Source organism: Meleagris gallopavo, chromosome 22 (genome assembly GCF_000146605.3).
Source record: "Meleagris gallopavo isolate NT-WF06-2002-E0010 breed Aviagen turkey brand Nicholas breeding stock chromosome 22, Turkey_5.1, whole genome shotgun sequence".
Lineage (NCBI taxonomy): Eukaryota > Metazoa > Chordata > Aves > Galliformes > Phasianidae > Meleagris > Meleagris gallopavo.
Genome location: NC_015032.2, coordinates 6,819,851 through 6,843,809, shown reverse-complemented (window position 1 = coordinate 6,843,809; position 23,959 = coordinate 6,819,851). Strand labels below are relative to the sequence as shown.

Sequence of the window (23,959 nt, the reverse complement as noted above, 5' to 3'; positions counted from 1 at the left end):
AAAAGCTTATCTATTTAATTTCGGTGCTTATTAAAGCCTCGCACCACCTCCCAGGGTCTGCACTTCTTCATTCCTGCTTTCACACAGAAGTAGGGAAGCCCCCGCTGCAGCGCGGTCACCCAAAAAAGGTCACAGTCAGTTGGGCGACAGCAGTGCGAGGTCCCCACCAGCCTCTGCTTGATGTAGGATAAGACATGACAATGAGGCAGGCATATCTGTGCACAAGCAGTAATCACAGTAATGGCGTTCCTAAGAATTTACTAGTGCTGAACTTTTCTGGCGCTGTAGTACTATTTCCTCTGCTTCTGCAGTACCAGTAAGGAAATTTATTGTGCTTGTGTTTGCCTTCAAGCAAGCGGCGGTCAATTGATTATTGATGGGAATCTCTCTTAAAATGAGGCTGTGTTGATATATGCAGTTATTATGCGCAGATGTTATATCTGCCTGGAATGCACATCTGCATGCATGTTGTATTGATGTGTCTTTATAACACTTTCCCCTACACAGGTGAGCATGCATATACCTGTGCTTTATTTACCCAGCGTGTCTGTTTTCCACCAGCTGTCAGTAGCCTTGCTGGAATGCTGTTATGTTTGCATGAAGCTTTGAGCAGTATCATCTGGCTGAGGCACCAAGTGCCATTGCACAAAATCCACGCGACTTCTGAAAAGTTACTCTGACCCATGCAGGCCAACCAGACAATGAATTATATTTCTCATCTCATTTTACCCTCTAAAAAGAAAGCAGTGTTTTGGGAGGGGATGTGAGAGGCTGTTTGTTTCCCATTCTGCAATTGGCGGTTTTGCAGACAGAAGATGGAGAGCCAGCGTTATCTTTGCTGCTACTGGATTCCAAATGGATGCATACTATTCTTACTGATTTGCTTGATACCAGGTATAAGTGTCATACGTTGCGCTATCGACAGAGATGTCACTGAGAAGTCTTTATGCCACTGGTTTGAGAATTGTATTACCTTAAGTGTTTTTTGTCTCCTGGCAGCTTCAGTGTAAAGGAAACCACGCAGCTGACAGCCATAGTGGGAGTGCTCAGTGTTTACAGCAGAACTGGGGCTGTAGGGGAAAAAGATGAAAATCTCTTGCAAAATGTTAAAATGGCTGCTGACTTGGAGGCCTCTGGGTTAGTTTTACATCCTCCCCAGTGTCCAAGAAAATACAATTTTACTTGTAACAAGTTTTCTCCCCTTGGCTTATTCCCTCTCGTGCCTCAATCAGCTGCCTGAAAGATTGGAGGACAGGAAACACTTTAGTTACAGGAGCTCTATTACTCCTAACATTGCTTTTTGCAATTGAATCTGGCACTGCACAGAATAATCTTGGTTCTGGAGACTGCGCAGCAGGCAGATGTGCTCCTCAGTGACTTGACTCCTCTCTGCGCCTGCGGAGCAGCACCAAATCACTTCCAGCAGTTCACAAATAACCTTTGGAGAGGTAAACAATGCAGCAAGAGTACCTCTTCTGAAATGTGCCTCGCCTTTGCAGATGCTTCAGGTTCTTCATACCCAATATGTCACTGAAATCAAGACCCAAGTATCTTCTCAGGCGAGGTTTTCCTTTCCTTTCTGAGCTTTTGTGTGCACTTGTTAGGACCGTGCTCCTTCTCCAAGTAATCCCTTAATCACGGGATCCCTCAGTGGGATTCTGATCCAGCCTGCAAACAGAACAATTTCTATATAGATATGTGAATAATAATGCTCAGCCACATTGAATGCTGTACGCTAGTGTCTCTGTCTGTAGGTATTTATTTGTTTTTGTCTTTAGAGTCGAGCCAAATTTGGAAGCACTATCTGATCGTTTTAGTGCAGTTCTGTTGCTTTTTACGTCCTTCCCCAGTTGCCTTGCCCTGAGGCATCAAAAAGATCAAGGCATTTGCCTATGGACACACACTGACTTGAGTGAGCAGCTTGCCATATTTGAACACGGCTAATCTTAGCTCGCTGCTTCCCTGAGCAAGCTGCACACAGGCAGCACCAGCCCTGACATTCGCTCGCTCTGCAGGCTCGGGGTCCCTGGGCACGCAGTTACTCTTGTGGCAGTGGTGTCACCCAGTCCGCCTCCTGATTCCTTCTGCAGCAGCCACAGCCGATGGATATGGAGGTGTGGCTGCACTGTGGTTTGTTCTAGCAATATCCTGGTGCCCTGTTAGCCTGGGGCAATGTGAGCCTGCTCAGGGATCAGCCGGCCCCCAGCTGCTTCTGGAGTGGGGAAGCATAAAGGTGGCTCCAAGCCACCTTTGTTTGCCAGCCGTCGTCTTGCGCTGAGCGCAGTCGATTCGTGGGGGAGAATCTGGGCCAGGGTTTATGAAATGCAGTGCTATAGAAACCTGCCCTCTGCAGAACACTGCTCGTGTCTGAATGCCCTCTGCTGGAGATGGCAAAGGTGCTGCCCAAGATCCTGGCTCTGTCTGTGAGAGCGCCGGGCTATAACAGTAAGTGTCATCATAAGTGTCATCACCAGGCTGTCCTCCACTGCTTGCTCTGCATCTCTGTCACCGCTTCAGGCAAAAGGCTTATGCCCTAGGAGGTCTGCTCAAAGCTGATAACCCTGGGACAGAAGACCGATGTGCCTTTGGAATAGGAGATGCTCTGGCTGAACTGGCTGAACATCTCTTCGTTTTTATTTTAACAAACAAAGCAGGCATTTGGAACATTTTCTGTTTGTGTCACATGCATTCTCCAGCCTTGCTTTTGTGCTTAAGGCTGCCTCTTTTCTGTCTCTTGTCCTGAGGTGATTGTGCTTGCACACCTCTGTTCTCCCTCTCTGTTTGACACTGGAGACCCTCTGCTCGCTTAAACCTGTCCATCACAATTCAGTGATCTGTCCCATGGCAGAGTGAGCAGAGTGTCTTCATTCATTTGGCAGTCAAGTAGTGGCAATTACACATATTTCCTCTTCATTCTCTGCCTCTTCATTTTCTCTGGGAAAACATTTTAACTAATTTATAGAGTAGTTATTCCGGTTTTGCATGTGTGCGAGTAAATGAGCATGTCATTTGTCTTTGTAAGCAAGAGAAAAAATTATTTTCTGATGGAAAGATAATGGAAACACACTGAGGTTGAAAGAAGGGCTTTATTAGGAAGGTGCAGCTTGACAAACAGGATTCCTGCATCCCTACAGACCAAAAAGGTCTCTGGGAGTTAGATTGTTGTATCTAATTCAGCATCGTGAAGTCAGACATTTAATCCAGCCTAGGCTGCCTCCGTCCTGAGGAATAGCAGACAACTCTTTCCCAACAGTTTTCCGTGTCACAGTGGAATAGGTGGACAAGTCACCTTTTGGGGCTGCTCAGCTCTTGACATTGGCTACAGAAACTATGCAGGTAGTGTAGAATAGATGTGCAATTTTCAGACATCTAAACCCTGCCGTGAAGCCTCCTCCTAGAGCGAGGAGAGGAAGTGGGAATTTAAAAGGTGATGATTTTGTAGCATTTAGAATAAACTGCCCCCCTCCACAAAGCAGCCCGTCAGCAGTAAGAATAACCCAAGGCAACGTGAAATTAAAAGCAGCTTTCATGAAAGCCACCAAGGGAAAATGTTTATATCTGCAGGGAGCACGTCTGGTCAGTAAATAACGTGGGATAATAACAATGAAAGAGATTAATGAGTAAATGGGCAAATTATGCTGAGTAGCCTTAGACTGAGCTCTCCGAGCAGGTGGGTCGTGTAGTGCCCAGCTCAGAGCACCCCTTCAGCAGCAGGCTGGAAAGCCCTGCTGTATAGCACTTGCTGGTTTTGTGGCACAAGATGTGTGATTGGGTGAAGTTATAACTGCATCTCCCTGCTGCCCAACTGCTGTGAGCTGAACGTAATGCTGTGTGGTGCAATAAGAGAACGATGTGGTAAAAACCAACTAATGCCAACAGTGATAAACCCCGATAAATAACTGCACCTATAGGGTGGTTCTGTACCTGAGAACACAGCAATTAGTAGTGTTTCTGAAATCTATAGTTGTGTTTTTAAGGTATTTCCTTGCCTTGGATGGGTAATGTTTTAATTGGTGTCTGTAACTTCCTAGTGTTCCACAGGGCAGCAGAGCAGGCGCTGACCCACGATGGCACCGTATTTTACCATCGAGTCTTGATGGCAGCATCCCATGGAAAACATCCTTAATGTCCCCAAAAGCACAGCAGCTCTGCCACCCGTGCTGCCTCCAGAGCATGAAATTCAGTGATGGAGTGAGGGCGGAGAGAGTCATCGCGTTTAACCCGTGGCTGCCACATTTTTCATCCTTGCAAGGGCATTGGATGCAGTAAAACGAGCTGTGGTGGAAACGTGCGTCTCCCTGAAGTGGGCAAATGATAGGTTAAGAGAAAGCGAATGAAAGATAAGATTAATAGCATTTATCGTGGCAGATAGACTCGCAGTTTGCTAATTAAAGATGTTAGAACATAGAAGCAGCCAAGGATCAGTGGCTTTTAATGAGGATGTTGTAGGGTGATTTAGGTCTAATTTTCTGCTTAATAAGGCTGGTTTAAAAAGTAATTTTGTTGGGATGTGACTCTCCTAAACCTGTTCATTATCAGTGATGGGACTTCACTTCAACACTCCAGGAAATGTTGTGTTTAATTAATATTGTGTCGGCAAGTGGATATGCTGACAGATGAGAAAAAAATTGATGAAGAACTTTCAAGGACATTGACTTCATTACGCAGCTTCATTATAGCCTGAATAACTGGCTAAATATGTCATTGGAAAGATAATGTCCCACTTTTAACTCTTCTCTGTATGTTGTTTGTGTGAGTAAGCAGGGTATGTTCTCAAAATATCTTTCACTGGGGGAAAAAAGCAATATCAGTGGATCCATTCTGGAATATTTTCTCATTGCTACATTCTCTTTATTAGATTTCCAACTGATGGTAGAGCATGTAGGGCAAAGTACTGTTGATTATTTGCATTAATTTATTAATAATTTTGTTTGACCAGAAGAAGAATTTACTGAGTGATGTTCTTCACCATTGGGTAATTTTGCACTGCACCCCTGAGATAAGGGTAGAAATTAATTTAAAAGGTTTTATTTCTCAACATAAAATACCACCCTGAGGTATATTGAGTGATTGATCAGAGCATCTGTTAATGGAGATTTATTTACCTCTATCTGGCCGCTTTGTCAACAGAAGGGCAATGAATGTTTGTCCATTTAAAGCCCATAATCTTACATACAAAAAATGTTCGCTAACTTTATGCATCTGGGCTTCCTGGAGCCAAATTAAGCATCTAAAAATGTTCCAAATACTTCACCCTGGCACAGAGGAGAGGTCACAGCAGTCTAAGTGCATCATAGCAAAGTTGCATATAGACATGGAATAGTTCCTTACCCCGTGATGGAGGAGGAGGTCCTGACTGTTACTTGAGCCAAGAAAGATCTTATTATTTCCCATGCAGAACTCAGGTGCCTGGGGGAATGACAACTAAATCTTTTCCTCTAGGCTTAGAAGAGAAGCACTAATTCCAGCCCTGACAGAGCAGGCTGACCTGCCAGGCTCCCCTGCTCAGCATCCTTTAGCTCTTTAAGGATTATCTTTGCAAACAGAATCTCGTTTTTGCCATAACTACAGTGAAGCTGTGAGAAAGTCACCCTAGGAAACAATTTGATGAGGAGAGAATACTAAGTTTAATTAACCTTTGGACCAAGGGCTGCTGTAATAGCTTGCTTGTAAGATGGCTTGTTGCCACACTTCACCACCTCACCAAATTTTCAACCAGAAAATACAGCAGCAGGACCCAACTGTGACCTTAGAGAAGTCAGACTGGGCTCTGCCAATCCGTAATGTGAGACGTTTTGGAGCAAGGAAAGACCTTCAAATCTGATCTTTTAGACAGACTGGGAGAGAAGGAGAGAAAAAAAAAAGAAAAAAAAAAAGCACTGAACACATGGTCTGGAGCAGTGTTTACCTGGAGGATACATAAAGGCATCCAAAGGGTGTCTTACCGGCTTTCTCAAGAAAAACAGGTCAAGCAGCAAGCCGCTGACTTACCCTGTGTTTTGATTACTCCTTCTTTGAGAAGTAAGAGTGGGTAAAGAAGGGGAAGAAGAAAAAGAAAGAGCAACCTTTGAGGCTGAAAACAAAAGCAGAAAAAAAGTGTTTTCAGCCCTAATCATTAGGATATCAGCCAAGAGACTTGAGCCAGGCAGGGGAACAGGGAGAGGCGCTGACTGCAGGCGACAGCTGGAGTTTATCTGATGCGTCAGCTCTCTTTAGCACCTCCATTTTGTGGCTGCTGTCACCTTCAGATGACGACTTTTACAGGATGGGATTCACTAAAGCATCCTGCTACATCAAGGCTTTGTCCCCATCACTGTATATGCCTTAACGTTCTTATTCCCCATTGCTGCAGGGGGACAGGAGAGGGTCTGTGTGTCCACAGTCCTTGGGCATGTGCTCCGTTTGGCCCTCACCCACACCTTTCGAACTCTGCCCACATGGCAGCTACCACTAATAATGACTCATTATTTTTCTACCCTCAGTAATAAAGCAGGCAACACTCAGACCAACTGTTCAATGAAAGAGTAGCAGATAGCATCCTGTCATCACCACAAATCTGAATGCACTCCGGCACCTTATGCTGTCTGGAGAAACTCAGTAATATATCCCAGGTTTGGAAAAGAAGAAGGGAAGAATGAGAGCTGTCAATCCACACATAGGTTTGCATCATGTGTAACAACCTCCCTAATGGGTCGTTGTGGGATTGAGACCTCAGGGTTGCAGTATGGCACAGAGACACCTGTCAGCGGAGCACACTCAGGAGGTGGCTGTGGTTGAACACCTGCAGGCACGGTCGTGTGGTTCTCACACATCACCATGGGAAAATGGCACACAGAGCTCTGTGCATCACCTTCACCACGCACGCCTTGGAAAAATGCAGGGATTTTGTTCCTTAGAGACAGCAGGAAATAGCTGGGGGGTGGTACTGTAAGGTGCCATTGGATGTGCCGTTATCACCTGTCAGGGATTTCTGATGGAAACACTGTTGATGGAGTGGCAGCAAGGGCCAAACAGCTCTGAGATGAAAGATCAAGGTCTTACCCACCCTGAACCCACAGCTTCTCCTCTCTGCTGTTGCAGGGCAGCATCAGGGTTATGTACCTTCAGTAGCAGGAATTTTCAGCATCTTGGATGGCTTGACAAGCACAAACCCTTAGCTGCGGAGGAGACCACCTGGTTCATTCTTTCATACTTACCCCCACTAAAACTCTAGTGGCCAGTGAGGAACTGAGCAGCCTGTGGGTGAGGTCCAGGGGATATTTTGTGTCAGCAGGACAAATCAAGTTGAAGGGATGCTGTCAAAGCATTGTTGCTGCCTATGGGGTTCCCCATCCATGTGGTCTGCCAGCACCCCAAAACACTGCATGTTCATCTCCTAGGGCATGACAATCCATGTCTAAATAAGGAAAGAAGTCCACCCTGTGGTCAGCCACTAAGTGCACTTTGCTGTGATTTAGTTGCTTATCTGCCACCCTGGGGAATATCCCAATGCATGGGATTTGGTCCTTGCTTTTCCAGTGGCTAGATAGCTGGAGATATCAAGAGGATTTCTAAAACAGCAGCCTCTGCTACCTTGGCCCATGGAGAGAAGCCATTTACCCGTTTGTCTGCGTCTGATCACACTGGTTATGTATTAGTGCTGTTCCATGCCCTGATTTAAATTATGTCCAGTATATTCTTCCCATTCTTTGACATCTTCTAATATAAGCCAAAGCAATGTGCAAAACCTGCCCTTGTTAAGTGGTGTGCATCCACGGGTGTAGCTCCCTCCAGCTCCACATTGTACTTACCTACAGATGGCATGTTTTAAACACACAGCATCTTTTTGCCATGTATCCCCACTCATACCTTGATAAATGTATGCCTTGGGTTACAAATTCACTTGCAATCTGTGCACCTTGCATCTACCTCCCACTGCATTGCAGGTGTAAGACCAGAGCCCTTCCCCTTCTGGTTGTCAAAGAGGACTGCAGATTTACTTGGCTACCCATGGTCTGCAGATACTATCCCCAGCTAATGTAGCTCGTCAGCTGACGGAAAAGTTTTTCAAAGGTTTAATGTTAGGCTCATTGTGGGCTGAGAGACACATGAGCTCTGCCCACATGGACATGTATGGGCTCAATCTGGTACCAGGTGCTGTTTGAAAGGTGGGCAAATCCCTGCAATGTGGGGAGCAGAGCCAACCCCTTGTTCACAGCCAGCTTTCCCCCAGCTCTGCTGCAGGATGCTCAGCTCAGGCACTGCTGGCTCCCACGGGTGGCCAAGACGTGGCTTTTTGTTCTGCCTTTGCTATTCATGTTCCTGAGCTTGCCACTTAATTATTCTCTGACAAAGGGGCTAATTAATTCATACGCAGGGCAATTAAAACGCATTGTACGTGATCAGTTTTGCAGCACCGACAACGAAGTGGCACAGAAACCATCTCTGAGCAGGAGAAAAGGCACATTTCCATTTGCTTTCTGATCTTGCTCCAAACCTGTGGATGGCAAAGAATCTTCAGGACACGTGAAAATCTCAGACAAAGCTCGGGCTACTTGGAGTAGAACGTATTCTTGCATCCTTATGTCAGCCCTCCGGGGCAAAGGAGCAGATGTGCATTTGGAGGTGTACATTTGGAGATGTGCATCTGGAAGCACAGAGGGTAGCAGCACATGTATGACAGCAGCACTTGCTCCCACCAGCAGCCTGTTGCTCATTTGTGTGGTTTCTTGAGGATCTCAATTGAGAATTCACCTTCAGAGTTGGAGCAGTGCATCAACTTCGTAAATCACTGAGTCCCTCCCTTTATAAATATCTAGATGGGCTTTTGGAACCAAATGCCATCAGAAAATTGGATATTTGTAGCCTCTATTCTGTTGCAATGCAGAATTATATAATTGCCCAATATCCACAAGCTGAATAATTTGCAACACCAAAGTCTAAAGCGTGTTCTTATTAACATCCCAAATGTGTGAAGCGTTCCAGTAAATAATGGAAGATACATTTCTTGCCCCAGAGAACATAGTCTGAAAAATTAATATTGATTCTAGACAAACCAGTGTTTGCTCACTAAAATCCTGTGCTGAATACTTTATAGCACCCACAGAGCTGCAGGGGCACTGCATGCTGCACCTCCTGCCATGGAGCACAGAGCAAGGCTGCATTCAGGGCTTCCCCTCACCCTGCAGCTCAGAAATTGTGGCAATAATGTTCCTTAACAATGTTCCTTAACAGCATCTCCAGTGAAGGTAAAAAAAATCCAACTTTTCCTGCCGGTCCCCAGTGGGTTTCTTTTAGGCAAGGGCTGTGTACATTAATACAAATCATATTTTATGTTGCTCACAGGACACGGAGATGATCAGAAAGCTATCTTCATAAACAGAGGGTTATTCATAATCCCTCACATGGCATTTCAATTATCAGTCTGATGACGATGTGACATTATGGATGAGGTTGTGATTAAATTTTCTTGTGTAATGACCCTAAGTAAATCTTTGCAATTTTCATTTTGCAGAGATTTAATATAGATTGGTGGCCGGTTGTTTGGCCCCCGTTTAATCCAAAATCGCTCATTAAATTGGGACCAGTAAACATCTGATGATTGCATTTCATGGGCTGAGCTATGAATTTAGCATATTAAATCTACATTCCAGATGGATATAAGCATCTGTTCTCATTATGGTTATTGGTGTTAATCTGAAACCCTGACCTGTTTCTCCTGACATTACTCATATTAAATTCAATCCCAAATTCTAACAAATACTGGCATGAGGACACAAGGTAGTTAAAATACCTTCACATGCACGTAATCCAGGGAAAGGTTAACTGCAGGAATTAGGGGACAGATAACACGAACTGCTTTCTTGTTCTCGGAAGGCGGCTTTCATCACTGCAGCATGTAAAGCATGCTTTTGTTTCCCAGAATAATAACAAAAAAAAAAAAAACAAAAAAAAAACCTGAAAAATCCCAGTAGCCAATTCCATTTGACCGTGTACTTGCTAATCACCCGGCTCGAGATGTATTCTTTACCGAGTGGCACATCCCTAATTTGTAAATCTGATTTGTCACTAAATCTCTGCAGAGTTTGACCCAGCGTCTTGCAAGCACCCTCCTGGCTGTGCCTTCAGAGCCAGTCGGCTGAAAGTCAAATTAATCGGTGACTTCCAAAGACCATTAGGAAGAAGATATTTGTTACAGGACTGCTGAGAGCTTCTCTGCACTGAATGATTCATGTTTATTGCAGCTCGGGCATTTATTTATTAGATTGCTCAGTGTAATGGGAAATTTAAAATGACACACATTGTATTACAGAGAGGCTTAGCAAAATATTATCTCCCTGTTATTGTAAATCAAACAATTCTCAATGTCAGCTTGGATCACCTCTGCTCAATGGTAGTTTTTTCCAGGGGTTGTTTGGCTCCTGAGGTTTTCTATCTTGCCTTTAAGCAAGCTTTCTCTCTTCTCAGCCTGGCATGGGGTGCTGGCTGCCCTCCTGAGCTGAGTTAGGTTCTCACACCCATGTCCCAGCTGCAGCAGCCTGATCAGTGAAGCTGATACTGTACAGTCTCACTGATCCACTGTCTCCTACAGTCTCACTGCTTTGGAAGAGCTCACTCCTGCATGTAAAGGGTCTGAGAATTCAGCCCTGCAGTCAAACCAGAAGACATGCTCCCATGATTTTAATATTGCAAAGCACAGAACCCCAAATACAAACTTCTAATACAAACTGAAGATGGTACATAAAACAAGAGAAAAAGATGTAAATATACTGAGTATTAGACAGCATGTTGTCTTCCTGTACCCACTTTACAGTGGGAGGAAAATCTGATCTCTCATGTAGCATCTACAAAAAAGAAGAGGAGGAAAGTGCTGCAGCATTCAGCAGGTGAAAGTACCCATCAAGGTTGGTGTTTACAGTCATTTGCAGTTGTAACAGAAGGACACACACACACACACACACAACAAAAAAAACCCTACATCCCTGCCATTAGTAATTAAGCTTACATCATTCATAGCAGAGCCACTGTGTATATGCAATGAGGCTAATTATTTCCAAAATGGTGTCTAATTTAAAAGAGTTTGGTTTGTGCCAATGTACAGACAGGCTCACCCTGCTCCCAGCAGGCTGGAATGGCTGCAATCCCATGCGGACAGGGGACTGTCCTGAGGCTCCAGGGTTGGTACTGCTCGTCAGTCACTGCAGATCCTGGAAGGAAGAAGTGCTGCCTGATGTGTTCAACCTGAATTGCTCTCAGGTGGGAATGTTGATTTTTCACAGCCTTGTTTTGCACCAGCTTTTTGTATGGGTGCTCCCCAGATGGGGCATGGCATCAGTTCGGGTGTGGGGATGGCACCATGGGGTCACCACCATCAGCTTTGGAGCGGGGAATGGCTGAGAGAGGGGTCCTGGAGGAGCTTCTCTGGCAGAGAACAGACTTACTGGGCTTAGCCATGGAATAAGGCAGTATCTGAATGCTTTTGGTTTTTTTGTAATGGTGCTCCCCACTGGCTTCTGTGCAGTGCTGGCAGACCACGACCACAGACAAACACATCTATGTGGATGAAGGTATCTCCCATCTCCTTGAGATATCACGGCACAACCACGAGGAACGTGAAGCTAGAGAAGATCAGAGTTAGCAATGCACCCGTTCACACCATTTTAAAAAGAGGAAGAGACCGTGCAGGCCAAGGAGGGCAGATCCTGAATTCCCCTCAGCCTCCCAGTCAGGGTTCGCAGAGGAGGAGGTGCAGAAGGGCAGCTCCAGGAACTGTCCCAGCTCTTCCACCACTACGGATCACAGATTTTAATTGTTTGTTAACTGCTATTGTCACCCGTAAGTTAGCAAAGCTGGAACCGTCTGACATAAATCACATGTATCAGCCCAATAAATCTTCTCTTGAAATGACAGCTTTGCAGACAGCACTAAATGAGAGCGGCCATCGCACAGACCTGTGCTTACAACTGCCGGCTGCAAAGCGGTGACAGATCTGCTGAGACCAAAACACTTGGCATTCTGCTAATGTCTGTCATTACCGTGATGGATACAGCCCCTCTATCACATTCTGCAGTTGTCTACATTTGCAAAGCTTTATTAAATTACTGTGATTCCCAACTGTTATCCGACATCAGTACAAGTATATGACCAAGAGCAGTCAGGGACAACTTGAACTTTTCTAGACTCGGGGAAGTGGAGGGGTTGAGAGATGGTTTCATTGACTTTTCTAGTTCTACGCTAGAAAACTCCATGCAGAATCATCACTGATATCATTATGGGGGTTAGTAGTGTCCCCACATTCAGCAGCAGACGGGTTGCTCACCCTTATGCATGTGAGCACAAGGATGAATTTGGGTCAGGGGCTCTGCACCCTTTCACCTTCTTCCTGCTGTGCAAGAAGTCCTGATGTGCAGTCAGCAGGTCTGGGATGGTGATGATCCTTCTGTACTTGCACTGGTGAAGTTGCATCTTGAGTGCTGTGTTCAGTTTTGGGTCCCTCACTACAAGGAAGACATCAAGGCCCTGGAGCACATCCAGAAAAGGGCAACAAAGCTGTGAAGGGTCTGGAGCACAGGTATTATGGGGAGTGACTGAGGGAGCTGGGATGGTTCAGTATGGAGGAGGCTCAGAGGAGATCTGATTGCTCTCTACAGCACCTGCAAGGAGGTTGGAGTGAAGCGGTGGTCAGCCTCTGCTCCCAGGCAACAGCAATAGGACAAGAGGTGATGGCCTCAAGTTGCACCAGGTCACGTTGGGTCTTTGCAAAAGTTTCTTTTCTGAAAGAGTGGAAATGCAATGGCACAGGCTGCTCAGGGAGGTGGTAGAGTCACCGTCCCTGGAGGTGTTCCAGAATCATGGAGATGCGGCACTGAGAAATGTGGTCAGTGGGCACGGTGTGGTGGGCTGGGGTTGGACTGGATATTCTTAGTGTTCTTTTTCCAACCTTAATGATTCTGTGATTCTGCAGTTCTGCAAAGGCTGAAGGGCTCATTCTGTGAGCACTGGTGCTCTCAGGACCTGGGGTTCTTCAATGACCCCACCACAACTTTTCCCCTTGACCCGCTCCCAGTGGAAACCTACTAACATGTGCCACCGCAGTGTATTCTGTCCCATTGTAAGTCCTGTCTTCATGTAGACTAGGAGGAAGAATATACAGATATATTGTTTCTATAAATCCCCTGATATTATCTTTTATCGGCAGTAATAAATGTCCATATTAATTAACTTAATGGTTTTAACTGCAGTAATGACTTTGTATTAAACTAGTGTGCTTTCATGTCCCACATAAAAGCTGCAATAATAAAATTTGTCTGCAGTATTTTTTTTCAGCTTCCATTGTGCTGAAACAAAGCAAACCCACTGCTGGAATATTCCGCATGCCAAGGCCAGCAGATAAATCAAGTTTTGTGCACATCACTTCCATTTTGAAATAAAAGTGTATTTTTAAATTGGAAAGTTTTGGGCAAACTACTGATAAAATAAGACTGAAAGCGGGCAACTGGTTTTTTGTTGTTCTTGTTGTTTTTCCTCTATTTTGCCAGTAAGCAAATTAATCTGTACTCAGTCTTCTTTCATCTGTTGCTCTGAGTATTCTGATTATTTCCATAAATATCTGAAATAAATTCATGGTCTTTTGCAGTCATTTTGGAATACATTCCTGCCAAGAAGGCAATCAGTAACGGGGCAGGAAATACTGGGTGCGATTCAAGTGGCAAGGAAATATCAATGGAATATCTTCCAAATTTAATTTACATTTTCCAGTATGAAGTTTCTTCACATTAAATGTGAACTTCTGCAGCTGGAAAAGTGGAAACTGTTAACTATCTGGCCCAAAAAATTTTACGGCTCTTGACAACATCTTCAGGTCTTGACATTTTTGACCCAAGGGCTGAAGTTGGCAATAACAGGTCACAAAGCCAAGCCCTGCATGCTCTGAGGACACCAGTTGGCATGTGCATCGCTCCCTGTGGGAGCACTGGTTATTCCACAGGCTTTATGTAAATATTTGTAAGTGGCACATCTGTCTGAATTACAGCCGTGCCCTCCTGGATTGCTAATTGTAGGTTTTAATTCAGTTCTGACGACCAGTTTACATAAATTAGGGAGCTGGCAGTAGGCAAGCTTTGAGGAGATGGGATATGGGTGTAGTGAGGGTTGTTTTTTTCTCTAAAATGCTTCTACCCAAGCTAGAGCCTCGTCCTGAGCTGTGAATTGCTGTGGGAGAAAAGCAGAGAGGATCTCAACTCTCAGGTGCCAAGCAGCCTCTAAGTCATACATAGAACTCTCCCAGCCCTTCTTCAGCTGTACCTAGTCCTTGCTCCCAAGGTGACAGACGAAGTCCTAGGGGTAAAATGGCCCTCTAATATAAATTAGTGCCCAAAAGACAAGAAAAGACTAGAATACCATATTTCATTTTCAGATCTGAACCATATGACTGTGTATCTTACTGCCAGCATGATTGTCCCATCAGAGCCCGCTGAAAGCTTGTGAGCTGCAATTGCACGTTGAGATCCCAGCATGAATGCTACAGCTTAAAGTTCAAGCAGAGATTAATCAAGCAGGTGAGCATTAACTTTCTCCAAAAACTGGCCTTAGGGCTTGAATGTCTTTGCCTGATCCTCATCCACAACATCCCCACTCTTCTGCCTGAAATTGATGTGGTCCTGAGCCATTTTTCCTGTCACATTCTCCTGTCCTTCCAGGACATCATCCATTTAACACCAATCCACTGAACATCAAGACACACAGGATCCATCCCAAAGCACATCAGATGTCCCCGGCTTGGCTGGAAGCATCTGTGGAAGTGAAGTCAAGGTCTCCTTTAGCAGCATATATATGCAGATAAAGTACTGCTGCCTTCGAGGAGCAGTAAACATGCATTGCCAGCTAGGAGAAAAAATCAGTGCTTTCCCAATAAATACACGTATTCCACAAATGAAACAGAGATTCTTCTTCTGTTACTGTCTGCCTATTGCTTTCTTGAAGTCTCCTTTCCTCAGATGTTTAACAAAACTAACACTGAATTTACAGAAATGCCCCCAGACGTACTTGTAAGGAAGCGACTCGCTGTGCATGCTCAGTCACCCACCCAGCGCTGTGTAGGAACATCATCCTGCACCTATGGAAATAGGCTATGGAAATACCGCCTGCCACCTGGCATCTCCCACTATAAGCACCATAATATTTACTGCACAATTAGAGGAAGGTCTGGGACTGAAAGAGAAAGAGAGACCCGTGATGAGCAACAATTTATCTCTGGGCAGCTCTTTAGAAAGGCCAGTGGTCAGGTAGGAAGAGTTAGAACTGGATTTGGATTAAAGGAAAGAAAGAGTATGAGCAGGACAGACTGGAAATCTGCTGAGATGACCAATCTGTTCAGATGCACACCTGCCTAAACTGTAGTCGTCTAATGAACTCCAATAGTTGCTGCCAGCATACTTTGTGCTGTGACCATGTCTTTTCTCAAATTCCTCAGATCTTCTAGAAGCTTGAGGAATATGTCATCTCCTTGAAAAAATGCCAGCCCCCCAGAAAAACCACAACTGTTAAATTTGGAGAGGTGGCCATTCACACCACTCCATCCAAAACGAGGCTGCCAGCTCCACAAGGCACAGAGCCATGCTTGCTTCTTTTTCCCTTCTGTACGATGCCACCAGGCCTTGCGGTACTGTCAGAACATTCTGATCCTGATCCCTTTCTTGATGCCACTTTGTGCTCTCTTGCATCCCGCTCTGAGCCTTAAAGCAAGATATTGTCTCAAATCCAAGCATCCAAACCCACCACTGATGCAACAGATCTGAACAGGGTTGCAGCCAGTTGAATTTTTGGCCATTCTTTCTGAATCATATGCTAAGGACGATGAGTTTATCCACTTCTGTGATGGTTCAGATGCATCCAGGCTGGTCCATGGTCTGTTAAAGTTGCCAGGAATCTTCCCATTGCTGCATTGCCACTACTGTTGGAGAGCACTGGTGACACATCACTAAATTCAGCAACCAGACTTTCCAGAACAAAAGCTTTAGTTTTTGTATTTTGTTCTGGCTGGCAGATACTTTTTTATGGAATCACTTGAGGGCCAGGTTATAGTTCTATGTTTGTACAGGGCTGTCATCCTCATAAATATTAAACACAGCTTCCAAGTGAAACCGCAGCTCCTTTTATTGCACAAAGCAATGGATATCCCAGCTGAAACCATTCTGCTTCCTTGCTGGTGCCTGCTGAAAAGTGACTGGGGTTCAAAATATTTATCAATGCTTTGTTGTATTGGGAGAATGCTCAGTGACAGATGGACACTCTCTTTAAAACCTCAACGTATGCAAATCTCCATACAAAAGAGCCCAGGATGTTTTTAATATCACACACTTGCCTCAGGACATGTTTTTAAATCCCCACTTACCAAGGGCCCTGGCTTTTTATCAGTCGAACGCCTTAAGCACTATGTCAGTGTGGACATCTGGCCGCGTGTTTAAAAAATTTTTTATTTGCTAAAATATTTAGTGATGTGACAGGGGTTTTAACTGGGGACACCAGGTCCGATGGCATATGTTCCAACCCAACTGCTCAGAAAGGAAAAACTAACGAGGTAGCTGTTTGGAGCAGTCCACCATTTGGAGTGTACAAAGCCAAAAAAGAGGCAATGGAGAGGATGTGAACCAGTGCAGAAGCAAAGAGAATGGAGGTTAAATACATCAAAATATCTCACTGGGATTATTCTGATCCCTCTTCATCACTCCGGTGTGGAAGTCTCGTAATGACGTGTGAGGATTTTAAGGGCTTTCCCCTCATTTTGAGACCACTGAGATTGGCCAAGGAGGCTGACTATTACTATGTGGGAGCCAGAGCAGCCATGACTGGGGGCTGGGACAGGTGGGAATGATAGAAACACAGGCGGACGAAGAGTGCCAAGAAATGAGTGAATGACAAATCACAGACAGGAAAGTATCACAGGTTTTCTGGGTTTCTTTCAAACCGCTTATATTTAATGCTTAGTTACACAGCAAGGGGAATTCCCATGCAACACCACCACAAGAGCAAGTGTCAAAAATTCCCACAGGCTTGGGTGGTCCATCAGCACCCAGTCCATGAAAAGGAGTGACAATGCCAACAGTACCAAGCATTGGGTTTTTTTGGTCCACTTATTCCTGGTTGGTACTCTTCATGGAGGCTGCCTTGTTGGGAATTGAACAGAAGGCCCTAAGCACAACCAACACCCTACTGCTGGAAGTCTTCTGTGGCAACGGGTGCCAACCCAGCGTGGTTCCAGAAGCCCAATTCCTTCCAAGGCATTCATCTTATAGCTTTAAAATTTGATATGTAGCAGTGTTTTCCAGCCTACTATGCATGCACGAGGCATGGTAAGCTTTGTGAAAGCCAGAATGTCAGCTAATTGTTACTCACCTGCTAGCAATATTCTATTCTCAATTAACATCCCTTATTATTAGAAAGTCACCACATGTGAATTGAAATCTTAGGCATGTTTGCCTTCTGCATGGGCAGCCAGGCAGCCTAAACTGCTTAAAGAAACCCAGGCTTCCTCACCTCACTGCTGATGCTTAATTCAAGGCTCATCATCTAGCTATGCCTTAACCCTTTCGCTGCTGTCATCTCAGAAGGGGTGGATGTGGCACAGCAGCTGCTACAGAATGGTGGTGTGAAGGAAGGAAGTGATGTGGATCACGTCACCGTTGTGATGTTTGATGGTAAGGCCTGCAAAACCGCTTCATTCGAGGGCAAAAGTTTCCTCTTCCTTCATTCAAGGGGAACAATCTGCCAGCAGAACCAACCCACTCTCTGACCCTTTGTCTCGCGTTGATGTGATACCTGCGTTTTGTGTCACTGCATTATTCATGTTTACATCTGATTAACTAACACCCCTTGGGGTTTACTGATATTCTGTGCAGCTGCAGATATGCCAGCAATCCGTGGAGTTTCAGGTCAATATGTTAGAATAGATGAGACCACTATTTCACAAAATTATGCTGCCTTTACTGGCTGGTAAATGTTGCATCCCCTCATTTCTCTTGCAAAATGAATGAGAAAATATGTCCTGTGGTTGAGCTGCATATTGCAATGATGATGTGATGATGTAAGGCTAATGAACGGCGAAATCAATGAATTTCAGCTCATTTATGCAGGAAAGACAAAACTCCATCCATACTGGTATCCCATCTCCATTGGAGACCAGAACCAGCTGCTCTGAAAAGTCCTATAAGCTGCAAAATGCTGATAAGTCAAGGCTGGGTGTAACCTGAATACACTATCCCTAGGAGCAGGCTTGAGTCCCAGTGCACGAGCCTCCTCTCTCTTCCAAAGTGCAGTCTGTTGGTATCACTGAGGGGAAAAATGTGATTTAAATTGAAGATCATTAGAAGAAGGCACATGGCTATTATACAGAAGCCTGAAAGGTCTGAGAAGAGATGCCCAGGCCCTTATCCAGCACTCTGTGTGATTGCAGAGAAGGTGTCCTGCAGGGATAAGCCAGCCGCAGGCAGACCCACAGGAGTCAGTCCCCATATCCCCAGCACTGTGTGGCTCCAGTCGTCCCCCCAAGAGTTTCCCAGCTCTGCACCTGCTGTCTCCTAGCAGGGAAAGGTCTCTGCTTTCCCCATTTTCTCATCTGGAAAGACACGAAATATCAGGACTAGAACCAAGACTTACTGAGAGGATGAGGCACAGCAGTAAGCACTGTGTGCTGTGCTGGCTTACGGCTTGTTTTCCAAATGAGAAGGTGATGGAGCTCTCTTAGAGCTCAATCTCTGTAACAAGCTCCTAAAACTGTTTTGTTTTTTAAATAAAAAGTTATTTTTCTCCTGCGAATATTACTTTCTTTGTGTCATGTGCTTGTCTTTGCTGCATTTCTCCCGAGAACACTTGGTCACTCTATTTCTATGAAGTATTAATACCCCACCAGTGATATCTATGTGCCCAGATCTCTTTTTTTACCTTTTAGATGTTCAACAGCATGAATATTCTTATTTTTATTTAAAACTAATTTGGAGTTCTCTCTCTCCAAGGGGTTTCTAATCACCAAAAAGTGCCCGAGGCTAAAACTGATTGACAGGAAAACGTTGTGGCTTCTGAAAAGTAAATTGGCTATTGACAGAGCGGTATACAAAGGGAAATGCTAAATGCTTATTATTTATGAGCTATTAGGGAAAATGTTATTAGCATCTGTTTCCCACATGGGCAAAAACACCTGTCAGACATCAGGAAACTATAAAACGATGCACAGTTAATAGTTACTTTGTTTAAAAAGTCATTAAAATTGAATGTCAGCTAAAACTTAGGAAAACGTTATTCTTCAAACAACTTTTAATCTCGCTGTTCAAAAACAACAGAAAAAAAAAAAAAAGGACCTTGCCACATTTTAATTTCTGGGAGCAGAGAGGCAGAAAGGAAGACGGTGTTTGATTTGAAAGCGATGAGGCGACGTCTGGTACACAACAAACATGGTGTGGGGGGAAAGCAGAGGAAGAAAGGAACGAGTCGGCTCCATCCCGCTGAGGCACGACGCGGGAAAGCAGAGCAAGGTCAGGTGCTTCCACAGGATGCTGGCATACAGGGAGATGTTGGGATCTCATGTAAACCTGTGCCTTGGATGCGTCCATCTGTCCGCCCGTTAGTCTGTCTGTCAGTCTGAGGTCACGATGCTCTGCCGAGGTGGGGCTCAGACACAGAGCAGCGTTGACTTCACTCCAAAGCATCGTGTGGTTGGCCTGTTGTTGGCATCCCACCACAACCACGTTAACGAGTTGCACCTAACGAGTTAACCTAACCAACTAACAGCCAGCTCTTCTCCCCAGGAAACATCGGAGTTACAGCACAGCCATTACTTGTCCAGGTCCAAACTGCTTTGCATGGAGTGGGTCATCTCCAGGTGGGACTTCCTGGCCATTCAGGGCCAAAAAAAGGGATATTGTGGCCCAGATGTCCCATGATGCCCAACCATGCTCCTCTCCTCCCATCTGCACTGCATTCAAATAGAGATTTGACTGCATTTAATTAAATTTTAAATCTCCAGAGTTACGAAGAGCTGCATCATTTGTGGCGCTGAGGAACGTGGTCAGTGGGCATATTGGTGGTGGGTTGATGGGCTTGGTGATCTTAGTGGTCCTTTCCAACCTTAATGATTTTGTTGTTTTCTGATTCTATAATCTAAAAATGCCTTGAGCATCTCTCTGCCCTGCATCAAATGGGATAGGGCTGGAAAAATGCAAGTATTTAATTCTTCATGTTTTTAGGCATGGTCTGTCTAAACCAAACCTAAATCAGGATCATTTTTTTGTGAGAATTTTTTGAAGGAAATTAAAATTCTATTAGAATTTTTTGTTGTTTTTCTTAAGGTGAGTCCTGCCAGCATCACAGATTGGATAACTGGCAAACAAGAGGTTTCGGTTCTTGTTTTTTTACAAAAGCTGTAGCATCTTCTGCTCTTCTATGTGCCGCCAACATTTATTTACCTAAGCAGCCATTTTCCTTTTAGCCATTCCTATCTGATTTTTCAAGCAGCTTTGCTCAGGAGGCAAACCTGGTCTCTGTGCCTTGCACACAGCTGAGCACACCAGCAGCATTTCAGCAGCTGTATGAACCATCACAGTGGGACTGAGGGCGATTTCTGACGCAGGCTGGGATGACACTCCACCCTCCAGCTTGGTCGCAACTTTAGCACGGGTTGTGAAACCAAACCCAGGGGGGCTTGGATGGATGTAGAGCTGAAAGGTGAAAATATGCTTCAAATGTACTGTTTGTAGAGTCAGAGCAAATGTAGTAGTGAAATATATGTTACTGTGAACCGCAGCATGGTCCATGTTCCCAAGACTGCCCAAATATCTGCTGTTGGGAAATAAATATATCTGTTGTGTATGTACAATCTACCTTCTCACCTTAGTGGGAATCTCAAACCTGGAGTTACACTTTGGAAAACAGAAAGAAAAATGATTGTCTTTAAAATTCCCTTACCACCAAATAACAGCGGTGGAGAACAAGATCGCCCTGATCCAGGGTGCAAGGACAAACCCTGTGTGACACCAGTAAAAACGCCAGAGAAATACCATGTAAAATATTGCTTGTCCATTTAAATTATTTAATGTTATTAACATTAATTACCATACTCAAATACCCTCAGTGATTCACACGTTTTCCCTCCCCCAGATTCCCATGCAAAGTTTAGCGCTGAGTTCGAACATCCGCTTGTCTCCATCCATTCCCTCGCCCACTGTTCATTCCTCGTTTTGTGATTCCAGAGCACTTTGTCCCAGACCTCATCCCCTACACTCTTCCTCTTTGGCACCAGAGCCACCTGGTCTCAGTTCAGCACATAGCTGTGTGTCCCAGCTTCTAGCTATCCCCTCCACAGGGCTGTTGGTGGCATCAGCTGAGGTCTGGCCCATGACAAGGCAATGATGTCTTGAGGCACGAAGCTGGAGGCATCTGCCCCTCGTGGTCCTCACTTCACTGTTACTTCCAACAGAACTATTGCTTTTTTATGGATGTTTTAATGGAATTTCTTCTGGAGCTCATAAATCGAGGCAACATCTCAACACTGAGGGAAACGTCATTGCCATGCAATAAATTGAGGACTCAGGCTGTGTCTGCAGGGTTGACCATTGTAAAGAACCCAAGACCTAACAGAAATAGCCAAGTAGGTAGGGTGGAAGATGCGCTTCAGCTGCATACTTCATTATTAAATTAATTTCTGCAGTTGGTTTGACAAGATCATGCCTTTGACCAGCACCTCGTGTGAGCCCCCTGGGGAGCACACAGCAGAGAGGCAGGTGGGACATGAAGCATCACAGCCCCAAACACAGGAGGCTGCCTCCTGGGAACCCTTCAGCTGGAGCACGCCAACAGCATCATTAGCAGGAGGAGGCCTGATCCAGACCCAGCTGCCTTCAGAAGGACAGAAGCTCCCTCCTGCCCTTCCCATCTTCTCCTTCAGCACTTTCGGCTGTCTCTGCCTTGCCCAGGTCTCCAGACAGGAGCCCTCCTGGGTGAGGACTTCAATGTCTCTCTCCCACATGTTTGATGTGCCGTTTTTTCTTTGAAATGCAATGTCTCACTCGTCTAATCCTCATCACATTTGGGAAGCTTCTTTTCAGGCTTTCAGATCGAGATGTCAGGGGAGTAGAGTTTATTTTAAAAAGAGGCTATTTTGAAGTTTTTGTTTTGAAAATGAAAATGCTCTTTTTTTGATAAAAATATAAAGTAGCCTTTTTGGTTGTTGTTTCTGGTTAGGTTGGTTTTTTCTTTCTATCTTTCTTTCTTCTTTTTTTTTTCCTTGAGTTTGGGTTTTTTCTTTGGGACTGTATGCATTTCTCTTGCACCCTGGGTCCGTGTGCCTGGACTTTCCCTCAGTGCTCAATGTGAAGCTCATATAAACATACATATTGTGGTTTTGAGCATTAGCTTGGGATCGCTCCAAAAGAGCTGTGTGTACAGCCAAAAGAAACCAAAACTGTGCCCACTAATGTACTAAGGAGTAAACGCTAGCCAGCAAAATTTGAAAAGACAGAAACTTGCTGTAATTTATGTCCTTTGGCCCATTGAAATGATCTCTAATTCCCGTATGTGTCTCAGGAGCAATTGCCACATGCTTTGTGGCACTGAGGGATATGGTTTAGTGGGCATGGTGGTGATGGGTGGTGATGAGTTGGGGTTGGACTTTATTTTTAATGGTCTTTTCCTACCGTAATGATTCTGTGATTCTGCAGCACTGCTGTGAGGGATTGGAGCCGTGCCTGAGCTGTTTCAAAACCCAGCAACAACATGGCAATTATTTCCCCAACCCTTAATTCCCAAGCAAGGCCTTATTACAACTTACTGGACTCAAGGTGCTGGCGCAAGGCATTGGGAACAAAGTGCTGGGGACAAGACGTTGATGGAAGACATTGGTGCAAGGCACAGCCCTCAGCCCCATGTCCCCAGGGCCCATCCGGATATGGCAACTGCATGGACTGAACTTGGGAGCTCACACTCAGCTTTCTTCCCCGATCCAACCTTTCCTCCTCCAAGTCCTGAAAGTTTAAAACATCTTTTGTATTCCAGAGGCCAAAGGGCCAAACTTGCCTTTAATTAAAATGCATATTCTTTAATTAAAGACCCCATAACACATGAAGGGCATTCATTGAAATACGATGTGTGACATAGTCATTACCCTGCTGTTAATTACTAATTAATGAAGCTATTTCAATTAATAGCTTCCCCACTGTCACTCCAGCTTTGACAGGGCTCCGTGCTGAGAAGCCGTGGTGGAATCACAGGCGATCATAACTCCTGGAATGGCACCAAAAGGCATCAGCTGAATATTCATGTCGGCCAGCGTTAACACTTTTCAATTAAACATAATAAAGCAAAATCTCTGTCAAAAGTGTATATCAAACATGCGTCAGCCTTTCCCTCTCCCCCTGTTCTCTTCCAGCTTGTCAAAAATAACTAGAAAGAAGGAGAAAAAAAACTAGGTGTTTTTTTGTTTGTTTCTTTTCTTTTTTGTTTGCTTGGTTTTGTCCTTTGACACCTCAGGCTGGGGCACCCGTGCTGGGTGAGGATTTACTGCGTGTCCAGGCTGTGCTTCCAGCACATGCTCTCGTGGCTCACTTCTTCCTAAGGGCTGTGTGTGGCATCACTGCCCCAATTCCTCTCCTTTCCTGCACCAATACTGCTTTGGGCATGGGCTGGATGGATGGTTTCCCAGCACCATGTTGGAGAGCTCTAGAGATGCGGGTTTAACGTCCAGAGGTGAAGGAGTCATTTCCATACACAGGTTATAATGATGGAGCTGTGCCACTGAGGCACGAGGGAGGAAGCACTCTGCCATCCACAATAAGTTCTGCGAGTCCCAAAAAAATACAAACTCCACTGGGAACTCCTGGGCGCCATCTGCTTGAAGTTCTTCATGTGAAAAAGAAAGGCAGAAAAGGAAAAAGGGAAAGAAAGAGAGAAGAATAAGGAAAAGGGAAAAGGGAAAGGAAAAGGAAAAGGGAAAGGG

At 44.9% G+C, this 23,959-nt stretch overlaps 1 protein-coding gene across 1 annotated transcript in view; it reads right to left on the bottom strand.

Annotated features, from left to right (window-relative positions):
• The window catches only part of LOC104914029 (solute carrier family 17 member 9), a 38,510-nt gene that overhangs the window by 4,413 nt on the left and 10,138 nt on the right, over positions 1-23,959 (bottom strand). The window lies entirely within an intron of this gene.